Genomic DNA, 15147 nt, shown 5'->3' on the forward strand with positions numbered 1-15147 from the left:
CAACTAGCTGTTATTTACTATTTGGAATTTTATTTCCTCAGATTAACAACTGGTAAACAGAAGGCTAAGCTAAATTCTACTTGTCTTTGCTGTGAATCGAAAAGGTACCATGCTGAAAATACAACCAATACATACTGACTCATATGACAATTAAAAGTAAATAAGTATATCAAACATTCAACCAAAAAAAAACCCCAAATAAATACTAAAACAAAACAAGTCATCTGATATCCTTCACTTCTCCAACAGGCTCTCAGGCTGGATTAGAAAATGCTGATGAGAATAATTAAAAAGTACTGACAAACTAGAGTGTAAGATTACTCGATGTAGAGCTCAAAATAGAAAAAGGAAACTATTTGCAGTGCATTCACAGGAGACCATTTTCTTTTCATGATTCTTTTCTTAGACCTTGCTGCAAGTAAAAGAAACCAAGGTCTTTTAAGACGATCAAATACCACAAAACCTTGCTAAAAGACTGGAGTAAAGACAACTTCAAGAAGTTAGAGATTTGATTTTCTCATGAAAAACACATATATATAGGTTAATTTTTTTTCTTTAAGAGTGAGATGTCTGCTTTCTGTGGCATTCCCTCAAAGACAGATGATATTTTGCTTGATAAATTATGAAGGCTCATCAGGTTTCCAAATTACCTTTCTAAATTTCTGACAGTAAATACAGCACAGTATCACTGAAACATACTTCATTGTTAAAAACTGAATGTCTTTGCACCAAAGCATGACTTAAAAAGCTAAACTAAACAAAACAAACATCTACAGGTAACAATTACACAATATAGTGCAGCAGTAAGTACATAATTAGCACAGTGACACTAATTTTTTCTGTCAGTAACATTAGAGAATGGAGGAACAGATATTCTCTTTTTCTGTGACTACAAACTGCTGCACTGACTGCTCTAAAGGAAACCTTTGGTTTTATCATCTACATGAACAGCTTGTATTACTTCCATCTACTTACTTTTGGTTCATAAAGGAAGATCTGTGCTATGGAGAGATTTGAATCTTGTTCATGACAAAAACAGAGGAAGAAATGAGGATGTAGGTATATTTCTGAGATACAATTAAAAAGTAACTTCTATTTTAAAACAGCACTAAAATAGATTTTCAAATTGCCAAGTATTTGGTTTTGAGCAGTAAATACTTGTTCAATACTAAGCTGCCCTTGTAACCTTAGGTTGACTCTTCTTTTATACATGAATTTCATGAGTGCATACTGTTTTTCTCCCAAGCAATTAAGTGGAGGCAGCACAATAAAGAGTAACTGCTCCTTCTCAGTTTTTGAAAGCTTGTTTTGGTAATGCTACATATCTTTTAAACAGGTGTACAGGTTGAATATCTTAAAAGTAGATTAAGTATTTGTCCTCTTCTCATGATTTGCAGATTCTGAAATTACTGTCAATCTCTAACAATGCTCTCGGCTTTTGGATGGCAACAGAGCTGTGAAATAACAGTGAAAGCTGAAGTGATCAAATCTGTTAGAGAACTAGCATAACAAATACAAAACCAAACATCTTTCTTACCTCTACTCTCAACCTGCCCATTCTTCAAACACCTTACTAAAAGAAACAAACCCCAAAACAGTAGCAGGAATATATTGGCCAAATATCAGAGCTGAAAAGGGGAATCAACTAAACTGAGGAGCACAAACTTCTTAAAAAGGCATTTTAAGATGGGAAATACATTAAAAAGAAATAAAATAATTCACGTGACATAAAATGCTTTCCGAGATTACGGCAAGATAAATCTGGTATAAGATAAACCAGCCAAACATAATAATATTTCACAGTTTAGCATGTTTTTCATGGTAACACGTTAGCTGTGCCAGCATCCACCAAAACTGAGAAACTGTAATGAAGCAGGAGGTCAGTCAATGCCACATTTAGAATGGGAAAAAACAAGCTGGGGAAATGTGATACAGGTAGGTACATCAGGAAACCTTCTTCCACCCCACTGGTTAATTTTTACTAGCAAATCTCTTGAAAAGCACTGCACTGTATCAAGGGTCTTGATGTTTTTAAAACAAAGAATTTATGGGCACTAGAAGTGTAACCTACCTTCCTTTGTTCACTGAAATACATCATCATTTTGTGTCTTGTGGTAGCAAAAGTAATTTAGAGGATCCTGACAGACATAATATATATATCATTAAATCTGTCCATTAATATACTCGTGGTATTATAAACATAGCGGTTTGTGGATGACAGAAACTAAAACCAACTCATTTGTTTGTGTCAGTATTAAAATGTAACACATTTTATTTCCAGATTCAGGCCAAGTGAAGAGAGCTTTCTGAGCAGAAAGTTATCTCTAAATAAAGCACAGGGAACTTGGAGGTTAAAATGTAACCTTTGAACATCTTTTCCAGTTTGCCTCAGCTCTTACATGTATTGAGAACAATGGTCCCAGCTCAGGTCCGAGATCAAGTTGCTTACAAACAAACAATACTCATTATCATAAATAACATTACTATTTGCAAGGGAGTTATAAATTCTAAACCCAAGGCTTTTAGGGGCCTAGTCTGACATAATCAGACACTAGAATTATTAACATATATTTCTTAAAGAGAAATCTGAGCTGATTTATCAGCATGGTAAGACTGAAATGAATACTGAGCTATGCAGAATTCTTATAAACAATTCTTGAGACTGTCTACCTGGACAATTGAATAGTGCACAAAGCCCACATTAATATCCTTCTATTCACACATCAAACATTAGTGTCTGCTTAGGTACAGATCAAGGACAAGCATAAAGTTACAGGAAAAAGCACTCTTGCAGGACTTTACCCTAAGATAGACCAGCTTCACACAAAAGGTTGGTTACAAGTAGGACAGGGTAAATGAAGCTACCACTGGTCTGAGATGCAATATTCCAAGTCTATTATTACTAGCTAGTTATTTCCAGAATGTCATGGCATCTAGAATCTACAATACACAGCAACCATGGCAGCAAAAGAGTCAAGCATACTACATTATTCTAAAGTTAATATAAACATATCTGGAAAAAGACTTCCATCACATCCTTGGGGAAAACAGTGGTAAAATCTGTATACTTTTTAAAACTTTTTGACTATAAAAAGAAAAAAATTACAAGAATCACAAATGTGGTCAACCCACAACAAACATTCTCTAAGAATTCTACAGAAAACAATAATATATCATACCTGGAAGGATCATTTAATTTCACAATTAATGAATTAATGCATATACGTATACTGCTTTCAGAGTGGGAGCAGACCTCCCCATTTTTCCATCTCTATTTTATGTTTCAATGTGCATGTCCAGGGAAGGGCAACGGAGCTGGGGAAGGGTCTGGGGCACAAGTTTCATGAGGAGCAGCTGAGGGAGCTGGGGGTGTTTAGCCTGGAGAAAAAGGAGGCTCAGGGAGAATCTTATTACTCTCTACAACTGCCAGAAAAGGAGGTTGTAGCCAGGTGGGATCAGTCACTTCTACTGGGTAACAAGTGACAGGACGAGAGGAAATGTCCTCACGTTGGGCCAGGGGAGGTTGAGATTGGGTATTAGGAAAAATTTCTTCACTAAAAGGATGGTCAGGCATTGGAACAGCCTGCCTAAGGAAGTGGTGGAATCACCATGCCCAGAAGTGTTCAAAAGGATGTGGATGTGGCACTTGAGGACATGGTTTAGTGGCGAACAGGGTGGTGTTGAGTTAATGGTTGGACTTGGCAATCTTGGAGATCTTTTCCAACCTTGATGATTCTATGATTTGATGAATGTAATAGTCAAAAAGACTCTATGGGAAATTCCCAGTGTGTAAAAACTTGGCCAAATATTTGCTTTCTATAGAATTCCTATTTGTGAGCATTTGTCATCTAACAGCAGAACAGGATAGAGAACAACAAGAAAAGCATTAATTTTTTACAAATGTGTGAAGTTGGTAACTTCAGCACCTGAGACCTCTTATTTATTTAATGAAAGATCAATAAGCAAGCTTAGAGATTGCCACAGCTCGCTCTATGTCAAGGAAAAGATGTAGCCAAATTAACTCCCACCTTTAAAAAAATAGAATGCTTCTGGGTTTGATTTTGTATAATTTAGAAAAAGATGATTTATATTCTACTACAGTAAAAAGTGGGCTTTTCAAAGATTCTAATGGTTGCATAGAATGTCTGAATTATAAGTTATGAGAATGAACAACCTCTTTATAGCTTCCCACACAATGCTAGGACATACAAGGCAGCTCTAAGCCATCATTTTGAACATCAGTCCATGTTAAGGTACTTTATTTCATTGGCATGACTTCAGTTATCAGCTTGTTTTCACTGGACATTCTTTACTTTTCTGGAATAAGAAAATGCACATTAGGACTTCTGTCTAATTTTTAATATAAGAACAAAATCATGACATCAGAAACACTACATCAGAACAGGAGTGCCTGTGCCAGCAAATCTCTGAAAGCAAGTGTAATTCTAACCATAGTAAGTTCAATACAAGTAGTATCATTAAAAAGGAGCAGAGGCACAGCATTGACTAATGCAGGTGTTATGCCTTTACCAAGGTTACTGGCAGAGCACAGTGATAAACCAGCCAAACCAGTCAATGTGACAGGATTTGTGCTAAGATGCCCTGCAGAGATCTGGAAGAACAGCTGATACCTAACATGAAGACAACTGCTGTGCTTTTCTTGCTTCTGCACATGCTCCAGCACCGGAATTTGCATGGCTGAAGAGATTAATTCAGACAGCAAGGAATTCCCCAGAAAACTGAGTAATGAATGTTCAACAGGCACTTTACTATTCAAATATTTTGTGCCACTTCAAAGGATGCTAATGAAGTTATCATGTTGGCAGTGTTCTCGTTTATGCTAGTAAAGTGAAATATCCACAATATCTGGTGAGGTACCACGTGCCATTTACGAGTGATAAAGGGACTTGAAAAATACGTGCTGATCATCAGCAACAGTTTTATGGACAAACAGCAAAGTGGCACAGGGTGTCTGGAAACTGCCCAACTTTTTTGTTTCCCTGGATTAGCGTCACTAGCAGATCAGACTAGACCAACACTGCCTATGACTGGTGTCCAAGTATCACACATGCTGCTCTAAACAGCTCTGCAGAAAAACAATTGTTTCCTGGTTCCCATTTTTATTGTATGTGCATAAACACATGCACTAAATGGCAGGGATGCTTCCTGAACTGCAAAAGCCAGGTTATGTTCTTTTTCTGCCTGGTTCAAAGCAGAGATTTTCGTCTCAGATCCCCCTACCTCAAGCAGAGCGAAGAAATGAATGTACCTTCTACATCCTAAGGAAATTTCTAAATTATTTCATACAAAAAAGCATCAGGCATTTTCTCTATTCATCTCTGCTTCATGAAACCAATTAGAACTAAATTATTTTACTGCAGTATGTTAAGCTGCAGTTTAAGTTTTCTTGCCTGCGGAGTTTTGAAATCTACCTGCAAATCTCTTCTTATTCTAGTTTGATTCCTTTTGTTTGTTTGTTTAGTTTTACATTTAGAAAGTTAAAATCAACTGTCAAAACTTCATCTGGATTAGCTGGGTTTCCAGAATTTTACTCAGGAGTTACTGAAAGATCTACTTGAAAAACAGTATCTATCTCCACAAAGTATATGAAAAAACTCTCCAAAAAATTTATACTCCTAATTAATATATTGCAACAGATATGCTTAATAAATATAGACCTGATTCAGCTGTTGAGCATTAACCAGGTTATTATTCATGATTACCATCTTAAGAATATCTGGTTTTCAAAAGGAAAATAAGAGGCATTTATTTCCAAGACATTCATCTCTGTTTCTAGAGACCAGTTCTCAGAAGTTGCAACTTAGCAAACATTTAATCAGGCAAAATAGACAAGGCAGAGTGGACATGCACTGATCTGAGCTGGAAGTTGAGGACCAACCAGCTTTGCTCCCAAGAAACTTATCTCAGTGCACATATCCTCTAATTGGTTAATAACAATGGAGTTGTAAAAGGCATCGTTACACAAACCTCATATCCAGAATTATTGTATGGTGTATTACTGCACACCTCCCAGAGAACGAGGCTTGCCAAAACCAGAGTGGTTTATCTGGAAACAGGATTCACAGTTCTATTAGCCTATAAACAAAGCATCAACGTGACTGAGGAACAAATGTACAGTGTGCAGTTTCTCTTTTTGATCTTGGATTTGGTTTCAAACTGTATTCTTTACTATGCTTATATATGTGTGTGTATAAACACACATATATATAACACATATAAATACACACATGTAGTCCATAATATTTATAGTCACACCAAGAAAAAGTAGACCCTTACACAGATATCTGAAGTTATTTTGCCATTTTATCCGAAGAACATGACTGCAATTCTATTCTCACTGCAATGTAACACACTCCATCAGCCTTAATATTAGGCATCTTAATCATTTTATTGCATCTAATTTACAAAGCAAAAAATCCTTTTAGCCACTCCCCCCCCCCTTCAAAAGGGGACTTTTTACCCCTTGTGATCAATTTCATGCCATTTACTTTAAACAGAGATATCAAATTGTTAAACATTTTAACCACAGTATGTCCTGGTAATTCAATCCTTTGGATTTGCTTGGGTGTCCCAAAGTGTTTTGAGTTCAAACAGCAGAAGGAAACTGCAGCGCTGGTCAGTCCCCTCTTAAATCTTCTTATGGATTTCATTTGCTGTGTGGCCTGAGAGAGGTCAAAAGGTTTTCTCACAGAAGTAGAATTTGAGAAATAATCACCTTATAGACCCACTAAATCAATCATAATTAATGCACTTGCCTAGTTCTGTCAGAGAATTGCTGCTAGAGGGCAAAATAAAGAGGCCCCTTCTAATACAATTTGAAAAGAGATCAGATCTGTCATTTCATCTAATAATTGAGCCAAATGAGAAAAGAGAAGGGTCAGAGTTCATCTGGTGACCTTATGTAAACCCAATAATACATAATTCATTTTCATTTTATGGAATTTATAAGATGCTGTAAACTGTCAGGATACAGACTCATCTGCTTCAGCTTCCAACAAAACCTTCCTGCTCATCACGCAACACACACTGAGCTGCCAAAACTTTTAAGTGGTATATTCTGGCAGAATAATCCAAAAGCCTTCAACAAGGACTGGTATTTAATTCATTCTTCCAAGCGTGTGAAGTTAATAACTGAATAAATCACTCGCAGCTCTTTCTGAATGATATAAAACCTGTAATTTATTTACTGAGTGTTACAAATACAGTTAAAACATGTTTTCATGCAAAATGGTTCTTTTCTTTTTTATTATTGTTATAAAAGATTTATTTTTTTTTTTGTGAACATAGAACATAAATACATATGCCCTCAGAATAGAATACTTCACTCCATCTCAAGTCTCAGCTGACCATACTCAGTAGAACTCATTTCAGTTATTAACTATAAACCAAAAGTAATCTGAAGACCTATTAAGGAAATATTTCTCTAGTAGGCAGGCTGCTCTTAAAGCTGAATATTACTCGAAAACATTGGTTACCTTTCCAGTCTGACTTAGCCTTTTTAGTTCCTATGCTGAGCTACACTCTTTACTCAATCACACTGCCACAACCAAGTTAGAGCTCTATCTAAGTAATAAAGGTGAAATGATGGTTTATGAGTTATTCCTCAGTGCTTTGTCTCTTTTAATGTCAATACAACCAACATGTAGCAGAGTATCTGGGCATTCATGACAGAATTTCCTAAGGCATTTCTGAGGAGAAGAAATTTTTTTTATTGAACCAGCCAACACATAAGTGGTGGGGGGAATCAGCAGGGATGCTTTTGGCTAATTCTTAAGTTTGAAATAAAAGAAAAAAACTTGGAAAGAATACAACAGCTGAAAATAAGTATAAGTAGATTTGTTAATCATAACAAAAAATACTAAGATCCAGCACAATACTTGGCTTAATGATATCTTGGACCATCACAGCCAGGACAACAGTACTGTTATAAAAATTTATAGACTACTTTCCATACCTGATTTATTTAGAAATTAAGGGGTTTTATACTGCTTTTTATGCCATTTGTGAAATACTCAGGATAGTAGATAAATAAAATGCTAAATAACTAGACCAAGATATAGGTACTCTCGACTATATTGTCCACCACAAATCCTGCTGAAGAGAAGCTTTATGGAAGATACAGCACTGTCTGCTTGATGTTTCACTGGCTCAACACACTTAAGCTTCAAACTCCTGCCCTACATCGAACTGCTTTGTATAGCTGAGACTAAAAAGCTACCAAAGGATAACAGATGATTCTCCTTGACACAGTGCATTTCTGTACTAATTGTTTCCTAGACCTAGTTAAAGGTCGGGTTAGAAAGTACTGAGCAGAATTCATGTCATGGTCAGAAAAATCATACAGCACTCTGACATGTTCCCAGCTTATTCAGCCAGTGTAACTTAGAGCTGTCTTAAATTTTGACAAAGTCTGTTGTATTACCTGGCCAGTCAGTGTAATGGAAGCACAAATTTGTTTTAACTCCTCCTTCTTCTCAGCTGTAGCAGGCTGAAGACGGAGCCTTTTTCTTTTTGTAATAAAACTCCAGAGAGATCATTTTAACAACTAAGAGAGAAAAATAAAATTCCATACTCAACTATCACATGGTGTCACGTTTCCAGTTAAGTGGGCAATATATGAAACAGCTACTCAGCAGCACTGATAGCAACACTGCACTTTCCTTCTACACTACTATGAATGCATGAGTTTGAACAGCTTTACCAAGGATCATATTCCGTAATATTTATAGAGAGGAAAATGAAGGCACAGAAATAACAGGTTGTTTTACACCAGCACTAAAACTGAAACCAAATCTTGTGTTCTTTGTGTCATGTACCTTACCAATAATCTTTCCCTTGTAATTTCAACCTCATATAGCAAACCATCGAAGACACATTACTTGCTATTTAATGGCAAAAGTCAATTTGTATACATAAAACCTGCAAGACATAAGTATGTCACTCTCAAGTTACCCTTTATCTATTTACCCTTTTTTAGTTTGAAATGACAACATCCTTGTATTTGTCATATTGTTTAAATCTGACCTTTGATCCTAGGGGTCATTGCACTCCCTGAGGTCATCTGCCCATCTGATTAACACATTCCATAATTTTGGAGGTGGCCAGTTTAGTGGTCTATCCCATTAATCATGGCACTAGAAGCAGCATGAAAAAACCACTAAGGTTATCAAATCCCCACAGGAGATTAGGAAGTTAGATAAGCACATGAAGTTTAACAAACAAAAAGTACATGGACAAACCAAAAGGCATTCAAGGCCTGAAACCTGACACAAGCAAAGCAGCATGAGAAAAACAAATATCAGAACCTTTTCCTACCTCTCATTTTTCTCTTACTAGATTTCATAAAGCTCTGATATTTCCTCTTGTAGGTAACAGGCATTTTAGGTCAGAAGAGCGTGAAATTATCATAAATTTTAACACTATCCAAACTCACAGTACGCTAAAGAACTAAGAATCAGGTCAGATGAGAGGAGTCACTAGCACGGGATATCACTGACAGGATAGCATCAACCAACCATCAGTATAGCACAGTTATCAAGGAAATGATTATGAGTGTTGAAGCTCAGTCAGCTTGTGAATTAGTAAGAGGAAAAACATGCATTTCTCATGATGAGCCTTTTTATATTGTCTATTACAAAGCAAATAATAATAATAACAATAATATAAGCAAAAATAAATTAGAAGCAGTCTCACACAGTAGAATATTACCCCACGAATAAAGGTTTGGATCTGGTCACTTTGCTATCTAGGAAAGTTGCTTCAATATTTTCAAGTCTTCTCTTGTCTTTCCTTCATGCACTTTTAGACAGCAAGAACTGGCACCTGCTCACTATATGTTCAGTTGCTATCAAAGTGGGATTCTGCTGGACATCTTCAACAAATACAGTAGCTGAGTTTGAAGAGAGACCGTGGCAACTGTCTCACATGGTTTGCATTCTTTCTTTGCATTTCTAAATCTAACATAAAATTGAATTTTATTACTATGATGGAATTAAGCATTGGATAGTACATATTCCAAAGAAAATAACTATTTCCATAGGAAAACTAGGTTTTTTTAACTTCACAATATGGGCTGATCTTTGCCTTTTACAAAGTGTAAAATTTTATAAAAGGAATTTTAATTTCTACCAAAAAAATTTTGAAATGGATGTTCTTCTAAAAACAAAAATGGAAAATTTATTTCTCATTAATAGTTTAATAAATGCCTTCACAATTAATACAAAGTAAAAGTAACTATGAATAAGTAACGTACAAAATTACTATCTCAACATAATACATAAGAACAGATCTGCTGTTCATGACATTATGCCAAATCCAGTTGTATACAGTTATTAGAATTTTCAAAAAATAAAAGCCAGTCAATATGTGCAGGAAAGGGAAACTGCTGCTTTCCCACAGCTGTATAAGAATCCATACAACTGGTTTTGGCAATAACTTAGAGGAGCTGAAGAAGTTGCAGCAGAGCCAACAGTCCCCTGGCAGTTCAATCACAACTCTTTCCCTGCAGTGCAAACATGCCCTTCACCAAAAGCATCAGGCAGGACAGCAAGGCCCAGAGGAATGACACTGCAACCCAAAGGTAGCTAACAGATTGGGGGAAAAAAAACCCAAATCAAAACAACAACAAAAATCTACCCCAATCCCCAAAACTTCAAAACCCAAAGCTGGAACTGTATTTATCCCTCTGCTGCTATTTAGCACCATTGTATTTCACACCTCTTAATCCATTCTCATTGAACGCTAATGAGCACAAGGTTTGCATTAACAAAAAGGAGACTTAAATGTGTGTCCTCAGTTTGGAATGTGTAACCATTTGCCATCAGAAAAATACAACTGGTGTGTGAAAACAGGAATTTATCAGATCAGATGGAAGTTCAATAGGAATAATTTCCATCGACTTTCTTTATCATCTCAGTTTACTGTTTTCAAAACGTGTTAGCACACTGGCCAAAGCTTGTATGAAACACATCCTCCATCTGTGGCTAAACATTTAATTGAAGTTTACAAAGAGGTTTAGGATCTGGGTCACCTGACAGACAGAAGAGATAGAAACCACTGTAGATATAAGCAACAGCAAATAGTTCCATTTCTCTTATAAGATTAGGAGGAGATTTAAGCTGCTTGAAAGCATGCTTGCAAACTTTATCTGACATGGGAGGAGGGGGCAGTTACAAGCAGGATTCTTTAGAGGATCCCAGTACTCTTCAGCCTGGTCTGAAATACCTTCTTTGCTCCCCCTCCCATCTAACAAAGTCAGCTATGACTGCGTTCCAAAAGACACTTCCTTTTTGCAACTTGCTGCTGAGTGTAAGAGAGAAACTAAAACCAAGCTCCTCACAACTTCTCTCTCTACCTAATGACAGATCACAGCAATAAATCACAGAATCACAGACTAGTGGGAAATAAGCAGGATCTGCTCTGTGCCTTAGGTGCAAGGCAATGAACACTATGAAGAGCCCTTATTTTCCTTCTACCTGAGCAAGTAAGACAAAGACCCAGTCCAGTCCTACTTGAACATCTGTGTGCACTGAAAATCTTTCACTGGACAGACATTTGTGGGATCAGACAAATGATCAGTGCAGACTTGACTGCCAGGATTTCAAGTAGCTCACTTTATTCTTGGTATGCCTTCTGTGCTGTTTTCCAATAACTCACACAGAATTTCCAAGTTCTGTCCTCCAAATCCCAGTGAAAAGGCACAAACCACTTCTCACAGTCAGAGAAGCACAAATTTCTTGGAGTAGTTTTCTACATGAAATATAGAATCATGATACTACCTTTAAGCCATTTGGTCATGTTTCAAAGTATAAAATCTACTGGCCTAAAAAATTTATAGTTTTCTGTGCTTCAGAGAAGTACATTGTCATGACTGTTATAAATAAAATGCGTGGATAAAAAAAATAAATCTTGATTTGGACACTTCAGTACATTTGTGCACTCATTTCCTTGACTTTGGTCTAAAGATGTTGTTGGGATGAACAGGACAAATCAGTTGAGAAAAGCAAACCAACCCATGCTGAGTTAGTACTGAAGCAATTATGGAACTAGCACTTGAGATACTAAATAGCACCTCCAATATGTGAGTCACAATTAAGGACAGGCAGCACAGAGTACTTCAAACAAATGGGCATGAAGGGTGTCAGGGGAGGGACGTTGATGTGGGATGGGGAGGGCACCTAAACACTGTGTGGAGAAAGAAGAAATACACAAACCCTTGGAGTACAAATTTCATGTGGTGGGGTATTTGCACTCACCTTCCCAAATTCCAAATTTGTTACAAGTAGCAAAAGTTTCACATTAGGTGACAGAAGCTAAACAATAATTTAGGCACATACTTGTCTTTTAAGACAGTGAGATTCAGGCATTTAAGGTTTTGTCTTCAATAGCATATATTTTATCTGATTTTTCAAGAAAAAGAGAAAATCAATTTTCTGCCTTCGAAAATTTACTTTTAACAAAGTTTTCTTACTTGTCACCCTGAGGCTAAGAAGAATTTGAACTGGACTTTCCTAGTTTAGCATGGAGCATGGAACACCCCTGTTTCCAGCCTGTCAGAGCATGTTACTATGAATAGCGTGAAGACACACAAGGCCACAGAAGGAAGGTTGTGACATTCCTCAAAATTTATTTTTCCTGTTATTCTACTCAACACTGTCAAAGAAGCTCCTGAGAAACGAGGCTGCTACACAGAGATGCAATTCTCGAGTCCAACAGACAACGAGAAATTTCAAAGCTCCATGAAAATCCTATAAAATACTTTCTTCATATTTTGATTGATTTTGCATTAGCTGTAACATACTGCCCTGCTACTCTTAAGCCTCATTTATCAGTTCCCATTTTACTGCTACTTAAATATTTTTGACTGATTCTCTGCAAACCTAGAACATAACAGACTCCTTACTGTTATCTGCTTAGATTCTAGTGAGACATTACTTTGTCTGGTTTAATTGATTTGGACTTCAAATCCTTTTAGAACAGCATCATCTCAGAGTCCACCCACAAGCCCAGCTCTAGATAAAATGCACAAGTTAACAGTGAATATGAAAAATGTGCAGTCATAAGTTGATTTGTCCTAATGTTTTTCTTCTCATGGAGGAAACAAAGTGAACTAAGCACAGCTTTTCCACAGGGGAAGTGAAGCTCTACACCGGAGGTAGTATGAACAAATGGATAAGTTAAGATTTGCATTCAGAATCATTGGAGTATATTGTTTCAGATTCTTTTTGTTTTCCTGTGTTTTAAATATTTTTTTTATCATCGTCCTCTATATAATATTCAAGCACAATACCACCATTGCTCTCTACTTACATGGTAGCCATGTCTACCTCATCCCTCAGCACTTGGCAGTTTTTAAGGCGTTTATATCTTTACAACAGTGAGACAATGAAGTGACACAGTCATTTTGTTGGTGAGGGAACTGCAGAATAAGTGCTGAAATCATTCAGAGAATCTAGCTAATAAAATTTAGGGTCTCCAGATCCTAGGTCCCAGCTGCCTGCCTAGGAAGAGAATCCAGAACCATGGAGATATTACGGCACCGTCCAAGGAGAGGATCTGCTTTTAAAACTCACACTGTAGAAGTCTCCGCCCAACTTTTCTGGATGCATTTCTATTTGACAAGCACTAGATCCTAACATTCACTCCTGAAATCTATTGACTTTCTTTCAAGATCTGAGCATATATTCCTCCTCTTGATCCCGATTTCTATTTGCTCTGAAAGCACAATTATAGCAGCAGAGTTTGTAGAAGAAGAAGAAACAGAACTGAAGCTTCAAATACCTACAGCCTGAGCTGAACTGACACTCGTACTAATTCTCATCTCTGTATTCTCAGACCTATAAGCTAAATAAAAGAGATTACCCCACTAATCTCCACATTACTATTAAATTTGTCTTTGTAAACATACGGCTGACAAATTTATTTTTCTCCTTAATACACTGGGTAGGCTGCCTGAACTTTCCGTTCTTGTTCAAAGGAGGGAGAAGGCAATTTAAACAAGAACATCATGTCAGAAGTTTTGAATGATACTTCCGTGATATCTTAACTGGCAATTGTTCTGTCTTTCCCATGCTGAAGAGATGCTCATATTTAACAAAGCAAATGGAGAATTATGATTGTTATCTAAAGTAGGGGCACAATTAAGGAAAATGAGATTTGTTTATGGAACAACATTGGCTTGTTTTTTTCTTAGTTACTAATCATGAGTTTAATTTTTAATGGAAAAGCATTGCTAGCACAATTAGCACTCAATTTACATGAGCATCCATAGACCCAATTAATTAAATTTTATTGATGCCTAGTTGCTCTTTAAAATGCTTTCCAAATGCCTTCAAATTGATTTTAAATGGTTGATAGTGAAAGTCAGTATGTTCCTGGTAGCAACCCTACTGATTTTTACATATGGACCTTCCACACTGTAAGTACTCATTGCTTTCAACTTTGTATCTGAGAATGAGTTTACTGCTGTATAACACAATATTTGGAAAATAAGTTATGCAACGAAATGCAAAATATCAAAATTAGTGTGTGTTTTTAAAAATAATTGCATTCTGGTATTCATGAACAGAAGGTGCCAGCAATGTCTGAAAAGTGCTCAAGAAGAACATAAAACAGCCTTCAACAGTCTGATTAGTGACAGGGGGTTTGCCTCAGACACAATATTGCTAAATAATCCAGGAAAAAAAGTTACTGAATCAGCTAATCAAAGTTTCCATTTGGGAACACTTTCAGTGTGTGATGCTGACTTTTTCATCTCCCTTTCTTAAACGATGTGGTATGAATGGTTTTTTTTAATCATACTGTAACAAACGTGCTCGTGTCATTGCCATGTTATACCAGCTAAGGAATTAACAAATTTATCCTTGTGACAAGCCTTCCAGAAAGAAAATAGCTATTGCTTCTGTTTTACACTTGGGGAACTGAACCACAGAAATCAAGAAACTGATTTCAGATCTTTCTGAAAGCACAATAGGAATTTGTAGCAGATTTCAGCACTAAGTGACTTTCCTAAAGTCACAGAGTAGGTCCCAACAGTCATTGCTTAAATCTAAGACCTTACTTGTGTTCTTTTTTAAATGAACTGTATCGATTTTCTCTGTATACTTTAGCTCATTTTTCATATTTTAC

The sequence above is a fragment of the Lepidothrix coronata genome, unplaced genomic scaffold, assembly GCF_001604755.1.
Source record: "Lepidothrix coronata isolate B3197 unplaced genomic scaffold, Lepidothrix_coronata-1.0 Scaffold54, whole genome shotgun sequence".
Classification (NCBI taxonomy): domain Eukaryota; kingdom Metazoa; phylum Chordata; class Aves; order Passeriformes; family Pipridae; genus Lepidothrix; species Lepidothrix coronata.